The sequence below is a fragment of the Cardiocondyla obscurior genome, linkage group LG10 (assembly GCF_019399895.1).
Source record: "Cardiocondyla obscurior isolate alpha-2009 linkage group LG10, Cobs3.1, whole genome shotgun sequence".
NCBI lineage: Eukaryota > Metazoa > Arthropoda > Insecta > Hymenoptera > Formicidae > Cardiocondyla > Cardiocondyla obscurior.
In genome coordinates, this window is record NC_091873.1 from 6,758,954 (window position 1) to 6,771,489 (window position 12,536).

Genomic DNA, 12,536 nt, shown 5'->3' on the forward strand with positions numbered 1-12,536 from the left:
TATAAAATTATTTTTAAAAAATCAGTTTTTAATTTTTGTTATAAATTTTTTTTATGTTGCATAAAAGAAAAAAATTTTTTTTTACTTTGAAGTACAAAAATGTATAATCATGACAAAAATGTTTTTATTTATTGCTTTTAATTGTAAACATTTGAAATAAAATTGCCATTAATTAATTTTAAATTTCACTATTAAAAAAAATAATAAAACAAAACAATAAATTTTTTTTAATTACTAGTAAAATGATTTTTGAGATTAAGATAGAAATGTTGATGAAATTACTTTATTTGGTACTAAATTCATCTATGCAGTACCACCGATTAGAAACTCGGTAAGAACTCATTTGGTATGCCTATCTGGCTATGCTCTTTGTTAAAAAAAATATTAATTTAAACATCCCTTTATTTCACGACTTCCGGATACACTTAAAAGATTTTATTCTTACCGCGTCAACCTCGTTATCGTTCAACAAACAAAATGAACGAAGTTATTTGAGTGAGATAAAATTACGAAAAGGAGGAGAAAGCTATATCGCCGCAATCCTCGGGGTCTTATTCAGTTTGGATAGCGAAGCTCTCTAATCCTACGGCTAGTCGCGAAATATATTGCGAACGCTGACAGTCCGCGCGATGCATAAAACTTGCGCGAAATTCAACGACGTTAATCATAACGTCACGATCACCCGCCACGACAAACTATCAAGATGCATACGAACGCAGGTTTGCACCCTTGAAAAATCTTCTTGTCCACAAAGTATTCCTGTGGACTTTTCGTGTAGATTTTTATTTTAGAAAGAAAAGTGCCGTGCTAGATTCGCAAGGTTAGCACGGCACTTGTAAAATACTGATATAAAATAGTAATATAAATAATGATATCTAAGAATAAAAAAAAAAATTGGGACCATTTATTAAAAAATCAGTTTTAAACCATTTATAAAATATAAAATTAAATTAAATTAATAAATTCTAAACCAATTTTATTTAATTGGTATTGATATTTTATTTAATATTTCAAAAACCGGGTTCGAACAGCGGCAGTCATATACATACGTGACAGCTCGCGAGATAGAAAATCGTAGAAGTCGCACACGTACATTTTTCCCTTTTCCTTTTTCTCTTTCTCTTTCGTTTTCCCGCCCGGATAGATCCGGGGAAACGGAACGGGGGGAAAGGCGGTGGCTGGAAGTCGACGAAAGAGAGAAGGAGATTCAATTTAGATTGGCAGTGTTTCTCTTCCTCTTTTTCGAATATCTTTTGTCGGTGCCGATAACAATGAGAGGAGGCACCGAGCGAGCGCGCGGGAGCGCGTTTGCGGCTCTATTGAGCGCGCGCCTTTCGCGCGCCTCATCGCACCGTGTTTTTCTTCTTATTCAATCTTCCAGTCGAATTGATAGGATTCTCACGAATAATGACAAAGCGTGGCATAATGCCTCCCGGGCCGATCGGGGCCGCGCGCGCACCCGCGCCCATATACTTAACGCGCATAAGCCCAAGTGCACCGACTGGCGGAAAATCGACGGTAATGTCTACTCGGCTCCCGCCTTGGTATCCCTTGCCGATCGCTAATTTCTATTAACTTCGATTAACCCTACCCGCCCGCGGAAACTCTGATTCCGCTCCCGCCAAACGAGCGCCGATCTTACGAACGAAACCCGACGACTACCGCGCTGGATCTGCTAGCGGACGACGCGCATTTAAAGTACGAAATCTTTAAAAGAATGCGATTATTTCGAATACAGTTTCTTCCCTTGTAAGAGCAAAAGCGGGACAAATTGTCCGAAGATAAATTATTCATTCGGCGTCTCGTAATTCCCGGCGTGACTGTTTGCCGCCACGTTTTCGTTTCGACGGCGGGAGAAAATTTAATTGCGCCGAATTAGCCGCGCAGGGGGTCAGCTGGACGTAATTAAAGTTACCGAAAATTTAAAGCCGCTACGCGATTTGCCGATTTCGCGGCGAAGAGAGGAGAAGCGCGGCCCCCCGCAATTTTTCCATTCCCACGGTGCAATAACTACGCGGTGACGGATGCAAATTACTCGTCGGAATTGTGGCTCGGATAATTATCTGAATAATATGAAAACAACGCGTGGCCCACGTGCGGCCCGGCGATAATAAAATCTGGCACATTATTACTTTTTCGTTTAATTATCGACGGTACATTAATCAAAGGGGGTTTTTCTGTTTACCCGCCCGTCTATTGTTTTCGTAATGATTTCCGCCGATCCGCTTAAATATTCATGCATCGTTATTTGCACGTGGCGCCATCGAAATCGCGTAATTCCCCCATTAAAACTGATTCCGCGTTACGCGGCGCCCGAGTGAAAGCACCCGGGCAAGGTTCGCGCGAATGAAATTCGCGGGTCTGTGACGGCCGGCGCGAGCCGGTTCGCGGCTTTAAAAATACAGAAAAAGCACTCGTATAAAATTTTACGTGACGCACGTCGGTGCCAGGGATCACGTACGGTCGAACCGGCGGGGGTCATTCAATAAACCGGACATAAAGATATATATGTCGGATGTTTTAAGACGATATACGTGCTGACGAATGATATTTGCGCTTCCGCTCTTTGTTCGAGACGCGAGTTTTATCGCGCGGGATATTTCCGCGATGAGGAGAAACCAGGTCGTACGAGTTCGCGAAGTCGGTCGTTTCTTCCACGAGAAAAAAAAAGAAAAAGAGGCAAAAAAAAAAGAAAAAAAAATAGTCGGGAGAAGAAATCGATTTGCCCGCACAGGGCGCGCGTCGATACAATTTCCCGTGGGGTGCTGTCGCTTCTCGTTTCGCAGTCCTGCGAGCAGAGCGGCCTGGCTCGTAACTCGTGGACCGATCGCGGGAGGCACGACGGGAACCGGGAAACGGATTCCTGCCACATTTCGCGCACGCAGCTGATAGCGCGGCCGCCACGCGAAATAGTCTCACGGGCGCAGCGGGCGGCGGAGAACAAAAGAGAGAGATCGATCCGGTCCAAACCGCGACTATTTTCTCTCCTCTCTTTCTCTCCCCCAGCGCGAGAGATCTCGGGGAAATTATTATTTTACGAACGGCTTGCGTGGCAGCTGACGAGGCCGCTCGCGCGCCGCCGCGAGATAAACCCGAACGGCGAGAGATCGATTTCCCCCGCGAGTATTCTTATCCGCTCCTTATCTTCGGTGACATCCCGGGAGATAATTTTTTTATTCTGTTTTTTTTTTTTTTTTTTTTTTTTTTCCTTGTAACAATCGCCGCGAATGACGGCCACCGGGACGCGCGCCTACCGCCGCCGCCGTTCTCCATCGCGTAAACCGCGCGCGCAATTTGCATGCAAAGGTGGCAGTTGTTTACTTTATTATCACGGCTGTGAAATTTAATTGTAAATTTGCTAGAATTTTATGCGGCGGCCGCGGCGGCGGGGAGAAAAAGTTTTTAATCTTGCAGCCCGAGTTTAACAGAGATATTTATGCACGTTGCACACCTCCCTCTCCTCCTCCCCCCCCCACCTTCCGGAAAAGTTACGTTGGCATAAACAACGCTCATAAAGGTGGAACGCAGCTTTTACCTGGATTTTAATCTTCGGCGTGCATCGTGCTTAGAATGTAATTTACCGCAAATAACGTTTTTCCTCACTCAATAATTCACACAGTCGCGATACTTTATCCCTTCTCTTTTTCTCTCCTTTTTCGTTATTTTTTTTTTTAATTTTTATTTTTTATTTTTAAGGAAAAGATAGAATGCCGGAGTTCGCCACGTTCGGCGGTTAAGCGCAGCTAAGATTTCAACCGGAAAGTAACGAATCACACGCTTTAATTATTATAATGTATGTACATTACCGCATTATAATTTCCATATTGCGGCGCTAATTAATAATTAATGGTGTAACACGTGTTCTTCATGTGGAATGCGCCACAGTGCAACTACGTTAATTAGGCCGCGCTCGCGCTCGTGCACCGTATTGTACGGTGTGAATAAACCTTTTAGCGTGCACTTATTTAATTGAAAATGATATGTATAAGAATGTATATTTGTATAAGAATTGTATAAGAATTAAAACCATTTATTATATATGTATATATATAATAAAGAATTTAATTTAATTTAATTTAATTAAATAAATTAAAAAAATTTTTATTTAATTTAAAAACACGTGCGAGGGGGCTTAAGGGATCGAATCAACGATCCGCTGGGGCAGTACCTGGGACTTAGTCCCGGGGAGGGCCCGGCGGGGAGGTTTGATCCTACTAAGAGCGCACCGTACCTTCCTGGCATTGCACATCGAGTACACCACGTACTCGAGCCGGGGAAGGTACAAACACCTTCAGGGGCCACAGTTTTTATTTAATTTAAAAACACGTGATAAGCATAATACTCAACTGCCGACGATAACTCTTCCGTGCAATTATGTAGAACGAATGATTCACGCGCAATTAAGTTCGACCAAGTCAATCAGTCACCCGCTTTTGCCTTGGCCTCGCCGCGTATGGCGAATCGATCGCCTCGTCGAAACAGAAATTCGCACGCTATCGGAAAGGGGAACGGCAGAAGACGTATCCCTTCTATCTCTCTTTCTCTCATCCGCGGCTGATAAATGTAAGTTGAGCCGGAGACAAGTCGGCGGCACAAGTCAAGAAGGACGGAGAGAGAAAGAGAGCTGGCGCGAAACAGGATGAAATGGGAAGGGAAGAAAGAGAGGAGACGAAGAGAGCCACATTTCTCGCCAATTCAGCGAGTTACAAGCCTGACGTCATCGGCTCGACATAATTCGATTCAATTCGCTTAATTTTGCGAAAATTGCCAATCTTCCTCGCTGCGTTACCGTCATCTAGCTCCTTCGTCTATCTGCTCGGCGTCTCGTGGACCTCCTTACGTCCCCCGCCCCGGCGCGACCGACCCCCCTTTTCTCGCACGAGGAGCGTTTATCGATCACGGGTAGTACACTTCTTTTTCCCTCCGCGTCGCCGCCCTGTATGAATACATCATACGAGATTCGTTCTGCCGGCTCTCCTCCCCCGACGTGAGCGATAGCTCGGCACTGGATAATCGCGTTCGCTGTTTTTCAGAACCTCTGCAAATCGATCGCCGAAATAAGGGAAGGCGCGCCGCGTTTCAATATAATCGTAAAAATTGTTTAGGAGATTACGCCGCCCTGCGCGGCCTGAATAAGTAAAAGAAAGGAAACGAAAAGAAAAAGAAAGAAAAAGAAAAACGGGAATCCGGCTTGGTATTCTTCGCGCTCGGGCAGGTGAAGTTTAAACGATCGAATTCGCTTCGACATTGATATCATAACACGTGAGAAATGCAATCCTCGATTCAATTGGTAATACTTAATGATACCACCGTTCCCGGTCATAGATATTATATCGCCGTAATCTGTCCGCACTCGTTTTCGACGCCGCGGAATTGCATAAATCAAAGTAGCCGGTGTAAATTTAACCGCCGATTCGATTGCGCGGTAACAAACGCCGCTAATAAATAAAGTAACAAAATAAAAAGGGAGGGAAGGAAAAAGTTTTTTTTTTTCTTTTACATCCGCGCATAAAGGTTTTGCTCTCTCGCATTTTATACGCGATGTATTACAGTTATTCGAGCTGTAAATCGATAATGCACACAGCCCGACATTTCCCGATGTAAATATTTTTTTCCCTTCGACAAACGCGCGTTGTAAATTTTTAACGTTCCGCCGCTTACTGGATTTATACGATTTCAATCCGCGCGCATTTCTGCAAATCTTTCGTAAAAATGTACAGCCGTTAATCAATAATTCCTTTCAACTTCTCTTCTTCTCTCTCTCTCTCTCTCTCTCTTTATATATTTTATTTTATTTTGTTCAATTACTTTAACCGTTTGCGTTTCGAAGTTTCGATGACCGCCGCCAAGCGATCAGAGAACCGGCTCTTAATTTCGATCAATCGGCCCTCCAATCGAAAAGGAAAAGACGCGTGACATTGAATTAATTGAACGGAATAAAAATTTTTAACATTTATTTAATTTAATTTAATTAAATTCTTTATAAATGGTCTAAAATCGATTATTAAATAAATGGTCCCAATTCTAATATAAATGGTTTAAAGTTCTTTTTTTTAATTTAATGGTCCGACTTAGATTTTAAATTAAATAAAAATTTTTAACATTTATTTAATTTAATTAAATTAAATTCTTTATAAATGATCTAAAATCGATTATTAAATAAATGGTCCCAATTCTAATATAAGTGGTTTAAATTTCTTTTTTTAATTTAATGGTCCGACTTAGATTTTAAATTAAATAAAAGGTTTAAGATTTATTTTATTTAATTTAATTAAATTAATTAAACCACGACGGTTTACAAGCGTAGTCGGTGACCCCGCCGAAGGAGGCGAGGAAGCGCGGGGGAGGGTCGCCTATGCAAAGTCAATTAGTTCAGGTATAATAATGTTTACGGCTTTTCGCGGACGACGGCCGCGGCGGCAAGAAGACGAGCAACTTCCCCGGATGGAGAAACCGGGGTAACAATAAGAGTTCCGCTGTTTTACGGGGACGGCGGGGGGTTTCCACCTCCCCGCGGTAGATCTCCCGACGTTCGTGCAAGAGTTGCGGCGCGGCTCGCGAGTAAAACCCAGCGTGGCTAATGAGGGGGAGGCATGACCAAATAATGTGATTGATCGCTCGCTGCCGAGGTCGCAGACGCCGGTGATCCGAATCGTTTTCACGGCTATCTGGGAGCCGATGGAGATATCGCTCGGGATAATGTTCGAGCGAACGTACGTGTTTTATGCGCCAAAAAAAAAAAAGAATAAAAAAGAAAAAAAAAAGAAATTGGGACATTGATCTGACGTAAGACACTTTTGCGGGGAAGGCGGAATTAAAACGTTAAACAGCCGTTTGAATAATAGTAGTAAAACCGTTGCGCAAAGAGGCGGAGAAGGCACCGTTGTAAGATCGTTAGTACTTTCTTGAAGTAACGTTAGTAAATCCTCCGCGGCCTTATATTGCGGCCTTTATGAGGATCTTCGTCCACATGTTACGAAAGCAAGACCACAGACCGCGCCGTCCTTATTCAGTTTGGATAGCGAAGCTCTCGAATCCTACGGCTAGTCGCGAAATATATTGCAAACGCTGACAATTCGCGCGATGCATAAAACTTGCGCGAAATTCAACGACGTTAATCATAACGTCACGATCACCCGCCACGACAAACTATCGAGGTGCATACGCACGCAGGTTTGCACCCTTAAAAAATCTTCTTGTCCACAAAGTATTCCTGCGGACTTTTCGTGTAGATTTTTATTTTAGAGGGGAAAGTGCCGTGCTAGATTCGCGAAATTAGCACGGCCCCTGTAAAATAGTAATATAAAATAATGATATAAATAGTAATATATAAGAATTGGCAAAAAAAATTGGGACCATTTATTAAAGAATCAGTTTTAAACCAAATTTTATAAAATATTAAATTAAATTAAATTAAATAATTCTAAACCAATTTAATTTAATTTAACAAAAAAAATATTTTTTACCCAAACCCAAGTTTTATTTAATTTAAAAATAAGACCAGAAAATAATATCCTCCAAACATCGCAAAAATAATGTTCAGCTTTTCTAGCTCTTTTAGTATTTTAGAGGGAAAAGTGCCGTGCTAGATTCGCGAAGTTAGCACGGCCCCTGTAAAATAGTGATATAAAATAATGATATAAATAGTAATATATAAGAATTGGAAAAAAAAATTGGGACCATTTATTAAAGAATCAGTTTTAAACCAAATTTTATAAAATATTAAATTAAATTAAATTAAATAATTCTAAACCAATTTAATTTAACACCAATTTTAATTAATTTAACACCAAATTTAATACCAAACCAATTTTATTTAATTTAACAAAAAAAATATTTTTTACCCAAAACCAAGTTTTATTTAATTTAAAAATAAAATCAGAAAATATCCTCCAAACCATTTTTAATCGTTAAAAAAAATATATACAGGGTGTCTCAGCCCATGTGTAAAATCCTATACAGATAGGTAGGTCTTAGGGAGATAAATAAAAAAGTTACTTAACATTTTGTAAAATTCTCAATTGTTATTGAGAAAAAAATTAATTTGTCTAGCGCAAGAGCGACAAGGAAGCTGCGGGCGAGTGAGCGCGATAGGCGACGGCGCCAATCGCCTGTCGCGCTCACTCACCTATAGCTTCCTTGTCCTCTTGCGCTAGACAAATTAAATTTTTTTTCAATAAGTATTGAAAATTTTTCAAAACGTTAAAGAATTTTTTTATTTATCTCCCTAAGACCTACCTATCTGTATAGGATTTTACACATGGGCTGAGACACCCTGTATATATTTCTCGAGGTTTGTGTAATTCTTTTCTTTTTTTTTTTCTTTTATTTTTTTAACCGTTAATCGAACACGCGGAAATCTTTTCTTTTATTGCATCGTGAAAGTTCGCCTCGGAAAAGTAGTCCAATATGATGGCTGATCGTGGCTTACGGGACAACCGCTATGTCGAAGTTTCCTGCGCTATCTGCGAGGAAAGCGATGCCATGCAACGCGGTTAGCCGCAGACTCGATACGCACATTCAACGACTCCGAACTGCAATTACTAGTAACCATCTTCGCGCCGCGGCCTCGCATAGTTATACCGCCGTTATGCGAAATTTCCGGTTAATCCGACGACTTTCGCGAACGATCGCGGCGAATGTTACACGCCACGAGAATCTCCCTCGGTCAACAAGATCGAAATTATTGCACTTTCGGTATGCTTTATCGCGATCAACAACCGCGGTCGGTCCGATATTGAAATGTAACAAGTGCCGTGTTTTTATTGAAGTCGTGTAGAGAACCGTTGATTTATTTCGAATTAAGAAAACGCGCCCGTTATCGATGCGAAATTTCGATCGAAAATGATAAATTACGCGAGCCGCCCCGTCGCGCGTGGTCTAAAAAATCGAGGATAGCCGTTCGATTTAGTTGTAGCGTGGTACGCGGGAAAAGAACCGGAAGAGATTCCCTCCATCCCGAAGATCGCGGCGTTTCCGTGAGGCCACGTGAACTTGTCGGAAATGTCGCGCAATAAAAAGACAAACTGCCGGAGGGAGTGGCAAAAAATAAGCGCAGCCGGACCGGGGGAAACGATCGCGCTTCTGTCCTAGAACAAACGGTGGCAAATACATATCCAATTAGCGACGAAGTGCCGCACCCGGGGCAATAACGAGCTACCGAAGGAAACCGAGAGTTTTCGGGGGACCGCGGGGAGGAAGCGGGAGGCGGCACAATGCGCCGTGTCGAAGCGTTATTCCCGCGAGAGAGCCCCCTTGGGAGCTCGCAGACGATAAGGACACCAGCCGAAGTAGTGGATGGTTACGTGACATTTGAGGATTGACATTAAACCGGGGGAAAAAGGGGGGGGGGGAAGAGGAGGAGGGCGGCGGCGACCGTCGTACGCTGTCGCAGCTCTTACCGACATTTCGCTAATGCCACCGGGACCTGTCTTTAAGGGCGGTTTTTACGAGAAAATCCGGCGGTTTTAGAGTGGTCGTATTCTCTCTCCTTTCCCGCGGCGGTATAACCGTGAGCGCTCTCCCGCGTCCTCGAAAGACGCCGGGGAAAACGACCCCGGCCAAGATATCGCGCTGATGTCTCGATCGCGGCCGCATGCCCGCGGTAAACGCAATTCGTCGGGATGAGCGGCGTGATTGAGCGCGCCGGAAAGATCAAAACTTCCTGACCTTATAAACCGAACGACGCTCGGGGAATCATGGGCGGGACGCGATTCGCGAAACGTCTCGCAATCTTGTGATATAGAGTTAAAGAGACAATTTTATCACGAAGATATTTATCACGGGTGAAGATCAAGCAAATTATTGTATTAAATATTACATAACGCACATTCGCCAGTTCGATTCTACCCAAACTAATTATTATGGTCGTTATTATCGCATCGAAACAATTCACTGATGTGTATTATGATTATCAGGCTCGTTAGCACTGAATTAATAATCGAGCGGCAGCCCGTCCAGCGCAGATTACGCGTGGTTTAATGCGAGATAAGCAAACAATACCAATCTTGCGCGATCGCTACAAGATATTACGTATCTTTAGTAACCCGATACAGAACTATCGTATTGTGCTATTTAGTACAATCTAATATCCGCTCGCAGAGAAAGCTTGAAGACGTAAGCGTTGCGCGCACTTATCGTTCCCTAATAATTAAGAACTTTTATTAATCTAATTTAAAAAGAAAAAAAAGATAAACGACAAATTAGATTGGCGCAAAAATAAACGGGATTATTTTAAAAAATTATTTTTGCGATGGATGGATAATTATTATCGATAATCAAAAGACTACTTAATCGAATAACTAATCGAACTCTACGTATTTAATTTTAATTGATGAATATTAATTTATGATTCTTTTTTTACAGTACAGTTTCCTAATAAATTATAAATATTCAATCGTTTTCTATTTACTTTGTTTTTTTAATTTTAGTTTTATATTATTTGTCGAGCGCTAGGCACGGTTGTAAAATCGTTTTTCCCAGCAGAAACAGGGTTATTTCTGTAAGCGATATAGCGACAGTCTCTACATCATTCTCGGCGTTTCAATTACACACGGTTTGTGCGTATACGCGCACGCGGACGCGTTCGCAGCTGCACGTGCGCGTGCATAAGCTGTCATGTCCAGAGAAACTGTTTATTCGATTCGCATCCGAATCGTCACTTGCACGGATTTTCATATCTTCCTTACTAAATAAACCGCCTGTTCCCACAATACCGCGCTTTGCTCGCATTTATATATCCGGACTGAGACTGACATAGTCAAGAAAGGAAATGCTACGTTTAATCAGGACCATACGCTGCTAGGGAAAGAAGAGAGAGAGAAAGAGAGAGAAAGGAAAAAAAAAAAAGAAGTAACAATGTAGCGGGGAAAACGCTGACGCGATGTAATCAAATTAAAAAAAAAAAAATTACTCGGTCGAGTAAAGCTCCGAGCCGATTCCTTTGCGAGATTCGGCCTTTTTCCAGTTATTTAAATTTTATTTTTGTATTTAGAAACGATAAGCAGTGACGGTACTTCCTCTTCTCTGGGAAAGCCCGAATCAATGATGATGCATCACGCGAGATTGCCGAAGCAATTTAAAAAAAAAAGAAAAAAAAAATGTAAAAAGCAGATGTTAGTTTCCGAACGAGAGCTCGTGTTTAAAAACAAGTGGAGGCGGAGATTTTACGGGGCGAGCGGGCACCACCAATTGCGGACAAATATAACTTTCCAGCTGCAATAGGTTCGCCAGATTGCGTACACGTGAGAACCCGAAAGATATTCCCGTACGGCGGTGTATACATAAATAGAAAAGGGCGGCGTTTGCAGCAGAAATGTACGAGCGATATGCAACGCGCGCGAGCAATGTCAGGCGAGCGCGAGTGGTAATTTTGGAAAATTCCCGTCGTATTAACGGAATTACGAGCAAGTTATGCGTACGCGTATCGCATTAACATCGATTGCGCCCGTTGATACCGCGCCGGTGCGACGCATTACGCGCGTTATTTCGACGGATACAGCGTGGAAATCTTTTTAATTTTTTTTTTTTTCGTAACTCGGTCGTCATTGTGGCGTGACTCGATAGCATCTCAATTTACTGAATCCAGCGCGCGGAGCGTTTTCTCCCGACGTACAAAATCTATCCCGCTGAATTGAGTGATATTACGAAATTCTCGACGGGTGGAAACGCCGAGGAGCAATGCACGATGATAAATCACACGGTTGCAAACACCGGGGCTGTTAAGCGCGAAATAGCGCCCGGCATAAAACAGCGTTCGGCAATGATTTTCGGGCACGCTCGCGAAAGCCGGTCGCGGTAACCGTCACGGCCAGATGGATTTATCAAAAGCAAAACATTATATGCGCAACCAGAGTCCGCCATCAAAACATTTCGATTCGAGATGAATTTAGCCGGTGGATATCGCCCCGGTGTTTCACAAGCGATGTCTAAATCGAGCCGATTGACGCACGGCCAAATTTTGCCGGGCCGCTGTCTGAGTTCCGCGCGGCGCGATGCCCCGCATCGCGATCGATTTTCTGAAACCGAACCACGTAGCTCTCGCATCGACTTATTTTCCCGAGAGAGAGAGAGGTAGAAAGGAGAGTATTTTCGGTAAAGATAGATGGCGAAGACGAGGGAAATATATGCGCCTATGAACCACGACCGAGCATCCCGCTGCTCGAAGCGTATTGCTGTAAACTTCATTCCCGTCTTTTACATTTTACTCAATTCTCGCCCCGGGAAATATTAAAAAATATATTTAAAAAGAATTGATAACGTGGTTCGATTGTACTATATAGTACGATCGAACCACGTTATCAATTTTTTATGTTTTAAAAGTCGGGTTCCAGGTTCGCACAGGTCATAAACCGCGGATGCCTTAATCGCGCGAGTAGATACGCCGTTCCTCGGTCGCGATAAGCCATTTGTCGGCATTAGATCCGACAGAGTCGTCCTACCGTTCTCGATCGGCGGAAGAAAAAAAAATATGGGAAAGGTAGTCCTCGCACGCGACACTCCGGTGTGTATTCGCGCGTACGACGGGGAAGAAGTGC